The 16,389-nt window shown below is 50.9% G+C and overlaps 2 pseudogenes; both read right to left on the bottom strand.

Annotated features, from left to right (window-relative positions):
- Nucleotides 1-117: 117 nt before the first annotated feature.
- On the bottom strand, nucleotides 118-10,155 carry LOC104576148 (protocadherin gamma-A3 pseudogene; annotated as a pseudogene).
- Nucleotides 10,156-11,653: 1,498 nt separating this feature from the next.
- On the bottom strand, nucleotides 11,654-14,414 carry LOC148595060 (protocadherin gamma-B5 pseudogene; annotated as a pseudogene).
- Nucleotides 14,415-16,389: the final 1,975 nt, after the last annotated feature.

Raw genomic sequence — 16,389 nt, forward strand, 5'->3', positions numbered from 1 at the left:
CAGAAGTGTGAATGTTTTATTGTAGGCCTCTGGCTGAAGCAACAATCTCATTCAGGGTAGAACAGCCTATATGTGACATTCTCTGCTTCGTCTTCTTCACATGCAAGAATTCAATCTTCAGGTGGATGTGCACTTGTCTTGCTTGGAATCAAGCATTTGCTGCAAGACAGCACAGGTAGGTTCAAAGAGAAAAGCCACACTGTAAAGCAAAGTCTTGAAGGAGTCATAGCATGATCTTTCAGTTTATTCACTCCCAGGGGATGTATTATAAAGACATCTAGTAAGCAACATCTCCTCACAACACACCCAGCATAGAACATTTCCACATTTTCTCAGCCATATATAACAAAAAATAGGGCTGGATGAAATCACAGCTGTACATAGAATATGACCAAGACCAAATTTTACACTCACCCACCCACTCAAAACAATATTTCAGGCATCCCTTCCACCTAACCTATGTCTACATGGACAGAATTCTGCAACCTGCCTAGAAATGCTGCCAAAAGCTGTGTCAATTGATGAACCAGCAATAAGACCCCATAGTGGCTGATTTTGAACTTAGGTATCTCCTATGCCAAGACCAGAATGGGCTGCAATATGGACACGTGTTTCCTGGGGTGCGCCACATTGGAAGCATGTGTCTGCAACAGAAAGCAAATCTGCCTACTCTCTGGGAGCAAAGGTTCACTCCCAAGGCAAAGTGCACATCCACTTCCAATACCTAACATTCACAGGAATAGCTGAATTACAAGCAAAGGATGCTAAACCAAATACCAACATGGCATAGACTCTGAAGACCTGACTCAAGGAAAAGGCCACGATATTGTGGTTCAGACACTTCTATTTCATTCAGGGCATAGACAGGTGCTGCTTTTGCACCTTGGCCTAAGAGCATTCTGTTTGGAAAGTGATGTAAAACTTCAACTATGTCCTATGCAATTTGACTCGATTAGGCTGTAAGCTATAAGCAAATGGTACTGCATCTCCATTTGAAAGACAGAAAGATTTCTAGACACGAGCACAGGGATGACCCCTAAATATTATGTAGGCACAGAAGGATGATTCCTCACATTTGACAAAGCAGGATAGAGCCCCATCTTATTGATGGAAGAGACAATCCCTGGGTTCCATCCAGCCTGCGAATTCTTATCCCTCATCACTGTCATTCTATCAAGCAGACAGTATCTCTCAATAAGCCCTAGGAAAGGCCTTTAGGTTCAACATCTCATACTATCAATTTCATAGACATACATGCACAAAAGGATGCACAAAATTCACTCTTCTGTTACTCCTGGCTTGGGAATGCCTTTTGCACAGCACTCAGTCATAAGTGAGGGCTCAGAGGCAGCCCTCTCTCCCTCTCTTCTCAGTTCAGTGACCCCCAAATGGCATTTTCACCCTGCTTTGCAAACATTGAGTTTAAGTACACGGTCCCACTGTACTTGTTAATCACCCCATCACTACATTATTGAGGCCATGAGCAAGTGAGCCTAGTACTCAAGGACAGTGGACACCTCTGTTCTGTTTACCAGGTGGCAAACCACATGTTTTTTACCCATCAAGTAGCCTCATATTCCCTGCAATCCCTGTGTCACCTCTTTTTTTTTTTTTTTTTTTTTTAAGTACACACCATGCTCTGCATACCAGTGCATAATGAAGTTTGCCCTGTTCTGTGTTTTTCTAGATTTTTTAAAATATCATATTAATTGAGAAATATGGAACCCAGAGGTACTGATGATACTAAGGGAACTCACCTCCCTGTTAAACTTTCTCTTTTGGTGTATCAGTGCCAGCTAGATTGAGAAAAGGAGAAAACAATCTCCATCCTGAAACTCACTCCTATTCTGTCCATGAAAAGCTCTGGCTGGCTTAATTAATACTCCTGGGCAACACAAGCTGGCACACCAGGAGGCAGAACATGTGTTTGAGGCCTTTAAGAGATTAGAACAGCCCAGAAGGAGCTGGTGTTTGGCAGAAACATTCTGGACCAGACCATACCGGGTTAGTGTGTGGCCATCTTGAGAGAGGTGCATGAGAGGTGACTTGCATGTGAGAGTAAAGAGAAATCTCTACCATATCTAAAAAGCAGGAGCCCGGTTCGCTCTGCCTTTCTGGATGATTGACCATGGCAGAACCTCTAACTGACACCTTCAAGGCAATCATTCAGTGGATGTATTTGACAGCTGTTCTGCCACAGCTCTGCCTAGAATGTACCTGCAGAGGATCAGGAAGGGCAGTGATCCCTCAAGTTACAAGCTAGGCCCTAAATTCTTTCTTTTGTCTCTATAGACAGGAGTTTGTTTTCAAATCTTTCACTTGTGTTCATGGATTTCGGAATCCTGTTGTCTGCTCGCCTCCTAAAGCCAGAAGTGTGAATGTCTCAGTGTAGGCCTCTGTCATTCTTTGGGTGGATACAAGCTTGTCATGCTTGTAATTATGCATTTTGTCGAAAAACAAACAAACAAACGAAAAACCCCCCAAAACCCCCAGGGGGATCAAAAGCCCACTCTGTACATGTGACCTGGGAAGACATCTAGCAAACTAAGCATGAAGGTGGCTCAGGCCTAGGAAACCCACATGCAGCTCTGATGGTACTCTCCATCATGGTGTAAAAAGGCCAAGCAAGTGACCAAAAAAAAAAAAAAAAAAAAAAGAGCTAATGGAGGAATTATGAGACATACTAGTAAATCAGCACCTATATTTACCGAGGATTCATCAGAGGATTGTCACCCCTTTAAGGATTGCGATAACAGAGTCTTAGCATAAATGCCCTGGACAAGGGCAGAAGGCATGTTATCAAAATATTGCCTAGCCAAATGCAAACTGAGCAACCTATCCTGCACTCTTTTACCCACTCTCTCACCCTCAATGCATTGCCTGACAACCCTTTCCTTGCAACTGGGAAATGTATGCATTTAGGTCACACTTAGGCCTCAGTTGAGTTGAGAAGAGTTGTCTTCAAAAAATATTAAGCAAATATGTGTCTTATGGTTCTTGGCTGAAACACAGGGATCTATCGAACTGTTCCTCCACTCATATATGTACAGGACATATTGATTTTAAAGCAATGTCAGATACTTTGAGATGCTTTAGATCATGACAACAACACTAAAATTTGAAGGATACTGAAATGAAGAAATAACCGCAGTTTATTTCCCTAGTAGGAGGTGCATTATAAAGACATTTAGTAAGTAACATCTCCTCACACCCACAGCCAGCATAGAACATTGCGACATTTCCCCAGCCAGATATAACAAAAAATAAGATGAAATGAAGCTGCAGCTATAAGTGTTTTAGTTTCCTAAGACCAACATTTATGCCCACCTTCTATTCACTTAGAGATATTGTGAGAGATATCAGTTTAGCTCCTCGGCTTCAGTTTCCTTTATCATAAAACTCTGACTTCAGGTGGTTGTGAGCTTGTCTGGAAAATTAAAGTGTTAATTGCAACACTGCCCTGAGAACTTCAGAGCAAAAGGACAGTCCATAAAGATCAACTGGGAAATCTTTGAGTAAGACTTCAAGCTGGAAGATGGCTCAAGGTCAGGAACCCCAAAATACAACTATGGTGAAACTCTCCATCGCAGGCCACACAGGTGGAAAAGTGAGACATCCTAGAGGAACTGCTAGGAATTCTAGGCCTGTAGCTTTTGTATAGAGGGTTATAAAACATTGCACAGTTATTGTTTGAAAACCCAGGCCTCAGAGGCCTGTCACCATCCTCAAGAACATGAAAGGAGAATCTTGTTATTCCTGGCACAATCTCAGCAGAAGGAAGGAAAACTCCTGAAGCCAGAAGTGTGAATGTTTTATTGTAGGCCTCTGCCTGAAGCAACAATCTCATTCAGGGTAGAACAGCCTATATGTGACATTCTCTTCCTCACATGCAAGAATTCAGTCTTCGGGTGGATGTGCACTTGTCTTGCTTGGAATTAAGCATTTGCTGCAAGACACCACAGGTAGGTTCAAAGAGAAAAGCCCACTCTGTAAAGCAAAGTCTTGAAGGAGTCATAGCATGATCTTTCATTTTATTCACTCCCAGGGGATGTATTATAAAGACATCTAAGATATCATATGACATCATATGACCAAGACCAAATTTTACACTCACCCACCCACTCAAAACTGTATTTCAGGCATCTTTTCTACCTAACCTATGTCTACATGGACAGAATTCTTCAACCTGCCTACAAATGCTGCCACAAGCAGTGTCAATTGATGAACCAGCAATAAGACCCAATAATGGCTGGTTTTGAACTTATATATCTCCTAGGCCAAGACCAGAATGGGCTACAATATGGACACATATTCACTCCCAAGGCAAAGTGCACATCCACTTTCAGTACCTAACATTCACAGGAATAGCTGAATTACAAGCAAAAGATGGTAAATCAAATAATAACTTGGCATAGGCTCTGAAGACCTGACTCGAGGAATAGGCCACAATGTTGTTCAAGCAGGCTTCTGTGGTTATTGAGAGGTTATTCAGAAGTAACTCATCACAAAAAGGCAGCCTTTCTTACATCTTTTTCCACTCTTGCTGGGAATACGTGGTGCCTTATTCCTAAAATAATAGGGCACTGCTGACCTACAGTAGAGTAGGATAATCCCTGTGACCTCTTAATGCATCTGTATGTACAGGACACCTTAATGAAGAGAGCACCACAGGAAGAAAAAAACACAGGAAAAAAAGAGGAGGTTGTTATGTAGGGAAAAAAAGGAATAAATCTTATTCACTGAACCCCGGCCTTATATGGAAGTCCTAGAGTCTTCACATTACTTAGAGGTGTTGTGAGAGATATTGCAACACAACTCTGACAGTTTGACAGCAAAAGACCACTGCATAAACATCTACTAAGAAGACTTCCTGCAAGATTTCAAGCTTGAAGATAGCTCAAGTTCAGGAACCCAGAAATACAACCACAGTGAAACTCTCCATTGCAGTGTTACTAGGCCACCCAGGTGGGAAACTGAGATTTCCCACAGAAGTTGCTAGGCATTGGAGGCATGTAGCACTTGCACAGACAATTATATCAAGTTACACAGTTATTGCTTGAAGACACCCACCTCAGATGACAACGGCTGACCCGTCTACATTCTTCTTCCAATTCCTTATGCAGCCTCTTAACCTCCTTGAACTGTCTGGACATGCATTCATGGCCACATAGTGATGTGACTTTTGGCCTTACCTATGCCAAAACTAAGAGAGTTTCATTCAGAAGCATCCTAGGCATGTAGCATCTCTACAAATGGTTATAAAATATTATACAATTATTGAATAAAGACCGAGGACTCAGGCCTGTCACTGCCCTTAAGGAAGTGAATAAGAGGATCTTGTTATTCCTGACAGAGCCTTGTCAGAAAGAATGAAGTGTTGTTTAGTCAACAGCTGACCCACCTACCTTCTTTCAAGTCCTTATGTAGCCTCTCCTTGCACTGCCTGCACATGCCATATAACAGTCTGAGTTTTTGCCCTTGCTTATATCACAAGCAAGAGCATTTAATTCAGAAGCGTGTTTTGCAAACATACATATAATAAAGTCATTCCATTTATAGCTTTAAACATTAAAAAGTATGTATGAAAATAGCTCCTCCTGGCATACCTTTTTAAGGGAAAAGCTACGGTCTGGCACATGGGGCCTAAATACCAGTCATGACAAATGTGACTAATTTTAGAAATATCCAAAAGTTAAAGAATCATAACAGGCAGAAATAGTTAGTACTACTACTACTACTAATATTAATAATGTTAAACCTACCATGCAGTAGGTTCATAAGGACCAATCCTCTGTGACACTCTACTACTTAACAGAACCATATTTACAAGATGTCCCCACAAAGAGTGAAGAAGAAAAGTCCATCATGGAAGGAAAATGCCATGAAAAAAGAACTCCTTTCAATGAGAAAAGAAAATGGAGAGAAAAATCTATACAAATTATATACGACTAAAACAAGATGCTGCTTTGTCCATGGCTCTTTTTACAGACAGTCCATCCATTTAAACAAATGTCCTGGAACATTTGTTTTTCGAACAGCATTGTAAATGTACCGAGTATCTAGCATTCAGCTGAATAGTTGAATCACCCACAAAGGGTGGTAACCGGAGTAATAATGTGACACAGAATCTTCAGAGACACAGCCCAAGGAATAGGCCACTAAAAATATGAAGAAAATTCATTCTAAAAAAGAAAGCATGTACACTTTTCAGAGTCCCACAGCATCGGTAGCACCTAAAGCACTTTTTTTTTTTTTTTTTTTTTTTTTTGAGAAATAGGGACCATGGGAGTAATTGGTCTGAAAGGTGCAACTGAAGGAGTAGGCAACACAAAACTATGCACACGTGAACCTCACGACCCTCGTAAATGTCAAGTAAAAAGCATTAAAACAGCTGCAACACACAACATTTCCCTCCATCATACACTAGCATGCACACGTACACACGAGTGAGGTTCATTGTCATGCCCACCATACCGCTATGACAGGCCATACACATCTAAAACATGTGTGTGAAGTAAGGCTGAACACTTGCAACATTGCAGTAGAGAAAGGGTCACCAGACCACCTGCTTAAAGACACTCTTTAAGATCCTGCTTAACGAGAGATATGTGATATTTCCAGAAAAAAACAAACAAACAAACAAAAAAACTTTCCCCTAATAAAGGGTTTGCTGAGAGTAATTCCACCAGAAAAAAAACATATTGAACCCAGACACTCTTTAAGATCCTGCTTGACGAGAGATATGTGATATACCAAATATACAACGCTTCCCCTAACATAGTAATTGTTGAGAGCAATTCCAATAGAAAAAAAAAACCGTAAACTCGAACTACACTCTCATTTCCTGCATTCTACAAGAACCGCAACACTCAAACCAAATGAAAGTGAGAAAAAAAGAATTGTAAAAAATCTGCTGCACCTGAGTAAGAAACTGTGCCTATAATTGGCAAGAAACATAGGTAAAGATAGGAAAGCCCACGACAACATCAAGAAACAGAAGGGTGAAAGGAGCGTAATAGTGTGGACGGCAGGACTCACCAGGAGGGCATCAGCCACATTTGAGACCTGCCCTAAAAAAGCTACAAGATAGGAAATCGGAACACATATATTACATTCATAAGAGGGCTTGGTGATATTTTTAGACCAACATCATTTCTCTCACAAAGGTCTTCCTCACCAATAAATGCTCACACTCCACTTCAGGCGGATCAAGACACGCAAGAGAATCATCTGCCCACAGGAATTATATCCTCACAGGCTGCCTAAATGCCTGCAGCTGCACTATCTCAGTGCTGATTACATCCGTTTTAAACAGTTAGAGTCCAAACAAAAGAGCGTGCTTTAAGTGCAGGGTGATAACATCAGTGAGCGATTGACACTCTTTAACAGGCAATACATTTAACGAGCCGCTCACAGAGAAAACACCGCTAAAAGCACATTTACATTTGTGAGACTGCCGCACGGTCTTCGAAGGGAAATTTGATGGGCAAGAGAGACCTTGGAAGCAATCGCGGCCATACCCTCGGCCACAGCTCTAGCTCCGCTTGTTACTGCGCGGCAACGCGGCAGAGAAAGCGAGAAGGAGAAAATCAGAGGAAGCAGAAACCCTCAAGAAGGACTTAAGGAATGGGGGGAGGCGGAGCAAAGGAGGAATGGGAAAGTCTCTCGGGCGGGACTCACCAGGAGGGCGTCTCCGCTGTCGCCGTCGCCGCGGGCGCTCGAGGGCTCTTCGGGCAGCAGCAGCGGCGCGCCTTTGTCGGGCGGCGGCGCGGCCGGGAGGGTGTTGCAGCAGCTGCCGCCCGGACAGCCGAGCTGGCTCTTGCGCGAGTCGGCGGTGAGCGAGACGTCGTGCGCGTAGGAGTGCAGGAAGGCGCGCACGCCGTCGATGCCCACGAAGTGCGAGGCCGGCACGGCGCGCAAGGTCCCGCTGCCCGCGGTCAGCAGGCGGGAGCGGCGCCACTGGCGTAGGCGCAGCGCCAGCAGCGCCAGCAGGAAGGCCACCAAGAGGCAGCCCACGGCCGCCACGGCCACCACGAGCCAGCGCGTCACGCTGCCGCCCGCCTCGTCGTCGTCGTCGTCGTCGCCCGGCCCCGCCGCGCCGCCCGCCTCCCACAACAGCTCGGCCACGCTCTCGGCCAGCACCAGCGTCAGCGTGGCCGTGGCCGACAGCGCCGGCTGCCCGTGGTCCTTCACCAGCACCACGAGGCTGTGGCGCAGCGCGTCGCGCGCCAGCGGGAAGCGCGCCGTGCGCACCTCGCCGCTGTGCAGCCCCACGCGGAACAGCCCCGGCTCCGTCGCCTTGGCCAGCTCGTACGACAGCCACGCGTTCTGCCCCGAGTCCGCGTCCACCGCCACCACCTTGGCCACCAGCGCCCCGGGCTCCGCCGAGCGCGGCGCCAGCTCCACGCCCGTCCAGCCCGCGCCCGGCGACGCCGCCGGCGGGTACAGCACCTGCGGCGCGTTGTCGTTCTCGTCCACGATCAAGAGCCGCACCGACACGTTGCTGCTCAGCGCCGGCGCGCCGCCGTCCTCCGCGCGCACCCACAGCTCCACCTCGCGCACCTCCTCGTAGTCGAACGAACGCAGCGCGTACAGCGCGCCCGTCTCCGCGTGCACCGACACGTACGACGAGAGCGGCGCCCCGCGCACCTGCCCCTCCCACAGCCGGTACCGCACGCGCGCGTTCTCGCCCCAGTCCGCGTCCCACGCGCGCACCGTCAGCACCAGCGCGCCCTTGGCGTTGTTCTCGGGCAGCCACGCGCTGTAGCGCGCCTCCGCGAACACCGGCGCGTTGTCGTTCACGTCCAGCACGCGCAGCGGCAGCACCGCGCTGCTCCACAGCGCGGGCGACCCGCCGTCCGTCGCGCGCACCGTCACGTTGTACTCCGCCACCGCCTCGCGGTCCAGCTCCCTCGATGTCACCACGCTGTAGTAGTCCTCAAAAGACTTCTCCAGGCGGAAGGGGAGCGTGTCGGCAAGGGACAGTCTCACCTGCCCACTCGCTCCTGAATCTTCGTCTTTAACTTTTAATAAAGCGATAACAGTCCCCGGGGGGCTGTCCTCGGAAATAGAATTCACGACAGACGTCACGGTGATTAGAGGCGCATTGTCATTCACGTCAATCAAGCTCAAAAGGATTTTCGACCTGGCCGAAAGGTCCCCACCGTCCTTCGCCTGGACCTCCAGCTCATACAGAGGCGATTCTTCGTAGTCCAGTCTACCCGCCGTCGTGACGTCTCCGTTGAAGGCGTTGACCTGAAAGAGGTTCGACACTCCACCAGGCGTCATGAGCAAGGAGTAAGTCAGCTCTGCGTTGGTGCCCTCGTCCGCATCGGTGGCGTTCACGGTGAGCAGCCGCGATCCCTCGGGCACGTCTTCCCGCACACGCACCGTGTACACCGCCTGGCTGAACACCGGCGCGTTGTCGTTGGCGTCCAGGACGACCACGTGGATCCGCGCCGTGCCCGTCCGCGCTGGATCCCCGCCGTCCACCGCGGTCAGCACGAGATCGTGAAAGGCGACTTCCTCACGGTCCAAGGCTTTTGCCAGCAACAGTTCTGCGTATTTCGATCCATCTGGTCGCGTTTGCACATCTAGAGCGAAGTGTTCATCTCCGCTCAGCTCATAGCGCTGCAGTGTATTCGATCCCACGTCCGCGTCTTGTGCTTCTTCCAGCAAATACCGCGTTCCCACAGCTGCTGTTTCACTGATTCGAAACTGCAGTTTATCTTGTTGGAACTTGGGAGCGTTGTCATTCAGGTCGGTGATTTCTACATCCACTTTGAAAACCTTCATAGAGAATTCTACCAAAATTTCTAGGTTTATCAGGCATGTCTGCAGCCGCCCGCAGACTTGTTCCCTGTCTATGCGTTCTGTCGTCACTAAATGGCCGGTCCTGTCATGCAGAGAAAAGTATTGCCTCCTACCTTCGGAAACGACGCGGGCGCCGCTGTCGCGGAGAGCCGAGAGCTCCAGCCCCAGGTCCTTGGCCACGTCGCCCACGAAGGAGCCCTTCTGCATCTCTTCGGGCACCGAGTAGCGCAGCTGTCCCCACGACACCTCCCACGCTGCCACCAAGACGCACCACAGCAGCGCTCGCCCGCCGATTCGGCCTCGCAAGGGGTGGCCCCAGCGCCTCGCTGTGTCCGCTCGCATGTCCGTCACGGCTCCGCCGCTGCAGCAATCCCGCGGACTCCTCTGCCGCTCTCGCTCCGCCGCTCTCGCCGCCTCGCTGCAACGCGGCTCCGCACCGCCCGGGCGCTCCGAGCCCGACCAGCCGCCCAGCCCGTAGCGAGCCCGGGGCTGCGGCGCCCGAGCGACACGGGCCGCGGCGGGCGGGGCTGCTGCAGCGCTCCGCTCCCTGCTCTCCTCCTTGGTGAGCAGCGGCGCCCGCAGCCTCCGTGTGGAACTGCAGCTTCCAGGAAAGACGCTCTGTGAAGCTTTCTCTGGATTTCGTTTCACTATCAAAGCTAAAAAAACGCCTCCATCGTTTTACTATTTTTGCCTGTCCATGTCGAGCAACGTAGCCGCATTGGCGAGACAGTTCGTCACAAGAAAGCATTTTAATAATTTTCTCTTTACTCATGAATAAAGGAATCCATAAGGAGCAATACTTAATTGTTGTTATTTATTTAGACTATTAGAGCCATGGGTTTGAACATATTATTATTGTGTAAGAGTTATCCGCGTCTGACTAATTTCACGAGCATAAATTCCTAGGTAACAGATTTAACTAAGTTCCTGTTTCTCCTCATTCCATTGTTAAAAAAGAAGTATTTTAAAGAATATATTACCAAGTAGCTGAATTTAATTCGTTTTTGTTTCTCTTACATTGTAGATATGGATAGGTATCTAAGCCTTTGATGTCTTCATCGACAGCCTTACAGAAACGTAAGTTATGTTTTAGTGAAGAAACGCTATGAAAACACAAATTCAAATGTGCTACATATTCAATATCCACCTCTGGAAGTAATAAAAAAAAGTTCGAAACAATCCCTCATATCTCCTTCACGAGTGTATCATACCTCATTCCATATGAGACAGAAAGATAAGTTGTCACACTTCATGCTGCACGCTTCCATTAATCAAGTGAAAGTTGAGACAATGCACTCACACTACCCCGAAAAAGAAAAAAAAAGACTAAGGAAACCACAATAAGTGATGGATTAAAGCCATTTTCACCATTATTTAAGCAACTTCGGAGGATGAAAACGGGCATTAAAACGCTCGATTAAACGCCCGATTAAAAGTTTGTTAACAAATGTTGACCATGAAAGAATACTTCTCAATTCTACACAATACAAAACAAGATATAAAGTACACAACATAGGAGATGCATGGCGATATTAAAACTACAGTTGATAAATTGCGAATCAATAAATATCTTGACAAGAACAACTTCTCAAGGAGCAGCCTTCCCCGGAGCTGGGCATCACCGACATCGACTTGAGCATCAAGCGCCACAGAGCCGCACCTGACACACGCACACATGGCCCCTACCGCCCTCCCCGTTTCCCAGATCCCTCGCACTCAGCGGGACGAGCACACCCGGCCTCGGTGCACTCAACACACGAGTGAAATCTAGAAACAACAGCACCCGCCTCACCCAGAAAACTCACATTTCACCACTCCCCACCCGCATAAAAAGAAGACCTCAGGGACGATCCACACCTTCACCCTTCCGAACGCTCACTGCTTCACGCAGAGTTAATCCTAAGCTCAGGGCCTCCCAAGGAAGCCGACTCGTGCCTTTCCTGACGACCTGAGACTCACCGTCTTTCATTTCCTGCAGCGAGGCACGAGAAAAGCGACCAGCACTTTCCATTGCAGCAGACAAATGCTAACAGAAAAAACTGCCGTGGAATCGCGCTGCCCCGATAAAACAAGGACAAAAAGGCATATTTGGTGTGAAGATAAGGAAGGGGAAGAGAAGAGGATAGTTTCGTCTTACAGACCTGCAGGGCGTCGGGGTCCGAGGGTGGCTCTGCCGGGGTGTGGCTGCTGCTGGCCGTGAGCATCGCTGGCGGGTCCCCGCCGAGAAGATCGTCGACGGCGCGGCTGGGCAGCGGCGCCGGCAGCAACGCGCACTCGGCCACGGCGCGTGCCGGCGCCACGCACAGGTTGTAGGAGTAGGGCAAGGTGCCCTCGCAGAAGTCGGCCGGGAAGGCGGGGCCGGCCACGGAGAAGCGCTCGGCGCGCAGGCAGCGCAGCACGGCGGGCGGCCCGGCGCGGCGCACCCGCGCCGCCACGGCCAGCGCCACGCTCAGCACGAACAAGGCGCAGAGCAGCGCGAGCGCCAGCACCAGGTAGAACTGCAAGTCCGACGGCGACTCGGCGCCCGCCGCCCGCTCGCTCAGCGCCGGCAGCGCCTCCTGCAAGCTCTCGGCCAGCACCACGTGCAGCGTGGCCGTGGCCGACAGCGCCGGCTGCCCGTGGTCCTTCACCGCCACCACGAGGCGCTGCCTCGCCGCGTCCCGCTCCGACACGGCCCGCGCCGTGCGCACCTCGCCGCTGTGCAGCCCCACGCGGAACAGCGCCGGCTCCGTCGCCTGCACCAGCTCGTACGACAGCCACGCGTTGCGCCCCGAGTCCGCGTCCACCGCCACCACCTTGGACACCAGGTAGCCGGCCTCGGCCGAGCGCGGCACCACCTCGAAAGGGCCCGCCACGCCGCTCGACGAGCCCGGGCCGGCCGACGCCGGCCACAGCACCTGGGGCGCGTTGTCGTTGAGGTCCAGCACGAAGACGCGCACGGTCGCCGTGGAGCTCCGCGCCGGCGAGCCGCCGTCCTGCGCACGCACCTCCACGGCGAACTCGCGGCACTGCTCGTAGTCGAAGGAGCGCTGCGCGTACAGCGCGCCGCTCCGCGCCTCCACCGACACGTAGGGCGCCGCCGCTGCCGCCGCCTCGCCCGCGCTGCCGCCCACCAGCCAGTAGCTCACGCGCCCGTTGGCGCCCGCGTCCGCGTCGCGCGCCCGCACGCGCAGCACCGCCGCGCCCGCCAAGTTGTTCTCCGACACGTAGGCGCTGTAGGCGGCTTCCTCGAACACCGGCGCGTTGTCGTTCACGTCCGACACGGACAGCGACAGCGCCGTGCGGCTCGACAGCGGCGGGCTGCCCCGGTCGCTGGCCACCACCGTCACGTTGTGCTCGGATGCGCGTTCCCTGTCCAGCGCGCTCGCCGTCACCACCTTGTACGAGCTGCCCGACGACGCCACGATCGACAGCGGCGACTCGCCCTCCAGCTCGCACCAAACCTTCCCGTTGTCGCCAGAGTCCGCGTCGTGCACGTTCACGAGGGCCACCACGGTGCCCGGCGGGGAGTCCTCGGGGATCGAGCTGGACACAGACAACGTCGTTATCTCGGGTGCATTGTCGTTCTCGTCCGTTATCTGTACGTGCACCTTGCAGTGACTACTCAGCCCGCCTCCGTCCCGCGCCGCTACTCCGAAGGTGTATTCCTTCCGCTCCTCGAAATCCAGAATCCCCACATTGCGGATGTCGCCGCTGTCGCTGTCTATGCTAAAGACAGCGCGGACAGCGTCTGGGACGTTGCTGAAGGAGTACGAGACTCGCCCGTTGGAGCCCGCATCCGCGTCCGTGGCTCGCACCTGCAGCACCAGCGAGCCCGTCGGCACATTCTCCCGCACTCGCGCCTCGTAGACGCTTTTGCTGAACACGGGCGCGTTGTCGTTGGTGTCTGTCACGTTGATGCGAATCTGGACAGTGCCTGACCTCGCTGGAGACCCGCTGTCCACCGCCGTCAGCACCATATGAAACGAGCTCTGCTTCTCGCGATCCAAAGCTGCTTTTAACACTAGTTCGGGTTGCCTGCTTCCATCCGGGATCTCCTTCACTTCCAGCCCGAAGGACGGGTTTTCGGTGAGCTGGTAGCTGAGCAGCGAGTTGCTTCCCACATCCGGATCTTGCGCCATCTCCAGCGGAAATCGCGCACCAGGAACAGTCCATTCTCCGATATCCACATCGAGAGCAGCCTCGCTGAAGACCGGGGAGTTGTCATTGATGTCCTGGATGTCCACGTCAACGTGGAAAACGTTGAGCGGGTTCTGCACCATCGCCTCTAGACTGACTGAGCAAGATGCCGAGTCACCGCACATCTCCTCCCGGTCCAGACGCTCGTTCACGTACAGGTGCCCGGTGTCCGCGCTCACCGAGAAGTATTTCTGCTGCCTTCTAGACGCTGACACCAGCCGCAGCTGCCGTGCGGGCAGGTCTGCCGCGCTCAGTCCCAGGTCCCGCGCCAGCGGTCCCACTACGGAGCCGCTGCCCGTTTCTTCGGGAATCGCATAGCGCAGCCGCTCCGGCGCCGCCCGGCAGCACAGCGGCAACAGCAGGGCCAAGAACGCGACGTGCCCGGCTGCTGCCCGGCGCTGCCCTGCCTGCCCCGCTCCCATCCCCGCCGCTCCTCGCCTCCGATGCCTCTTATCTCACGTCCTTCAGCGCTTCCCTTCTCTGCAGATCAGCCACAGACGGCTTGCAGATCAAAGAGCGTGGCGAGAAGCAGCCTGCCTCCTCTCTGTTCTGCTCCGCTTCTCTCTTCTGCCTCCTCCGCTCCTCTGTGCTCCTTTCTCCTCTTCCGGCTCTGATCCGGGAGGCTGCGGCGGCTCCAGCTCTAGCCGGCCGCCGCTTCGCATCGGGCAACAGCGGCACCCAGAGTCCCCGCGCCGCCACTGCAGCCCGCCCGCACCGCCTCAGGGCCCCGCGGAAAGTCCCCTGCGTGTGGCACTCCGTGCTGTCACAGAAAGTCATCTCGGGGAAGGAATCAATCGTCCTGCACGGGATCAGCTGCGGTAAGTCAGGGTCAATGTATCCGTCGCCGACAGCGAAGCAAATATCATGCTAACATATGCAGACATATTCAGTAGATATATTTGCTTTGCTTCAGCCAGAAAAGCTATCTAGGTGAGGCATAGGCAAGGTAATCTCCTTTCGCCTTTTTTTTTTTTTTTTTTTTTTTTTTTGTTTTTCCCAGTGCCATATGTATCACACAACCATGTACTGTGACCGTTCTTGGTGGCACGTGCTGTGTTCAGACACTGATCTTTGATGCAGGGCTTAGGCAGGTGCAGCTTTCATATATTGGCATTCAGATTTTCATGCTTGGAACGAGATGTAACCGTGGAATACACCTCCTCTGTGGGTTAACTCACTTTCAAAGTTGAGCCCTATTCTCAGAGTTTGGCAGCCTTCAAAGAGTAATAGGAGCTCAGAAGGGATTCCCCATCAAAGCATTTATCTTCCCTTGTAGATGTTCCAGCATGATTTTGACAATGGTTCTCTAACTTGCCATGCTCTAACAACGTTTCTACACTTGTGTGGCCTATGAAGAGGCTGCAATCTATATATATAAAATAAATATACTGCATATTTTATACGATTACCAGGGTGATTCCCATACTTAGAAATGTTGGTTTGCCACAGCGATTTGCTTAAGGGTTGGAACACATGACGTCTGAGAGAGTTTTTATTCCCTGCGCAACCTGAACTCACTTGGCCCAACACTAAGGGGATTCCAGAAAACAGCCAGCATATTATCTGAAGAATGTCTCGGAAATATATCCGGTTTCAACAAGTCATACTACCAATTTTGGAAACAAACACTGCTGGCTGATGCACTGTATTCTCTTCTGTTCCTCCTCACTGAGAGACGTGTCTTATGCACACCATTCAGTCCTAAGAACTGAAAGGTGGTCCTCACAGCATAGCCATAGACACACATGACTCAATTTTCATCTCTTACACACCTCAAACTCTTTTTTTCCCTCAATGCAGCAATCCATGAAGTAGCATTTCTCACAGTGCTTTGCAGCCATTGAGTTTTGGCAGAGGCCCCACTGTCCTTATACCTGTTGGCCACTCCATCACTGCATTACTGTTGTCATGAGTACATGGACCTAGCAATCAAGGACCCTGATGATCTAAACTTCTGGTGAACCCAGCCCTGATTGTTCCCCAAGGATGCAATCCTGTGCCACATGCTCTAGCTGACCATACGTGTGCAGGGGGTTTGGACTAGTTGATCTCTAAAGGTTTCTTCCAACCTTAAGGATTCTATGATTATATGATTCTAGGTAAAAGTTACCCAACCTTCTCCACCCTGAAGGTATCACATCTAGCTAAAGTTATTTGTGTCTGCAGCTGTGACCTTCCTCCTGCCATTTGAGAAGGCCTGTTTTCTGTGCTGGGCAAGGCAGACCATCAGGAGACAGGTCATCTGTCTGCAGGCCTCTAAGAGATCACAACAGCAGAGCAGCAGTATAACGAAGTAGTAGCCCTGTTGTCTCTGTCTATTTTGGATTACTGATGATGCCAAAACCTCCACTGCACACTTTTGAGGCAGTTATTCCATGGATGTATTTTACAGCTATT

This window comes from Tinamus guttatus, unplaced genomic scaffold, assembly GCF_059628265.1.
Source record: "Tinamus guttatus ecotype Peru unplaced genomic scaffold, ASM5962826v1 Tinamus_guttatus_pri_ptg000155l, whole genome shotgun sequence".
Classification (NCBI taxonomy): domain Eukaryota; kingdom Metazoa; phylum Chordata; class Aves; order Tinamiformes; family Tinamidae; genus Tinamus; species Tinamus guttatus.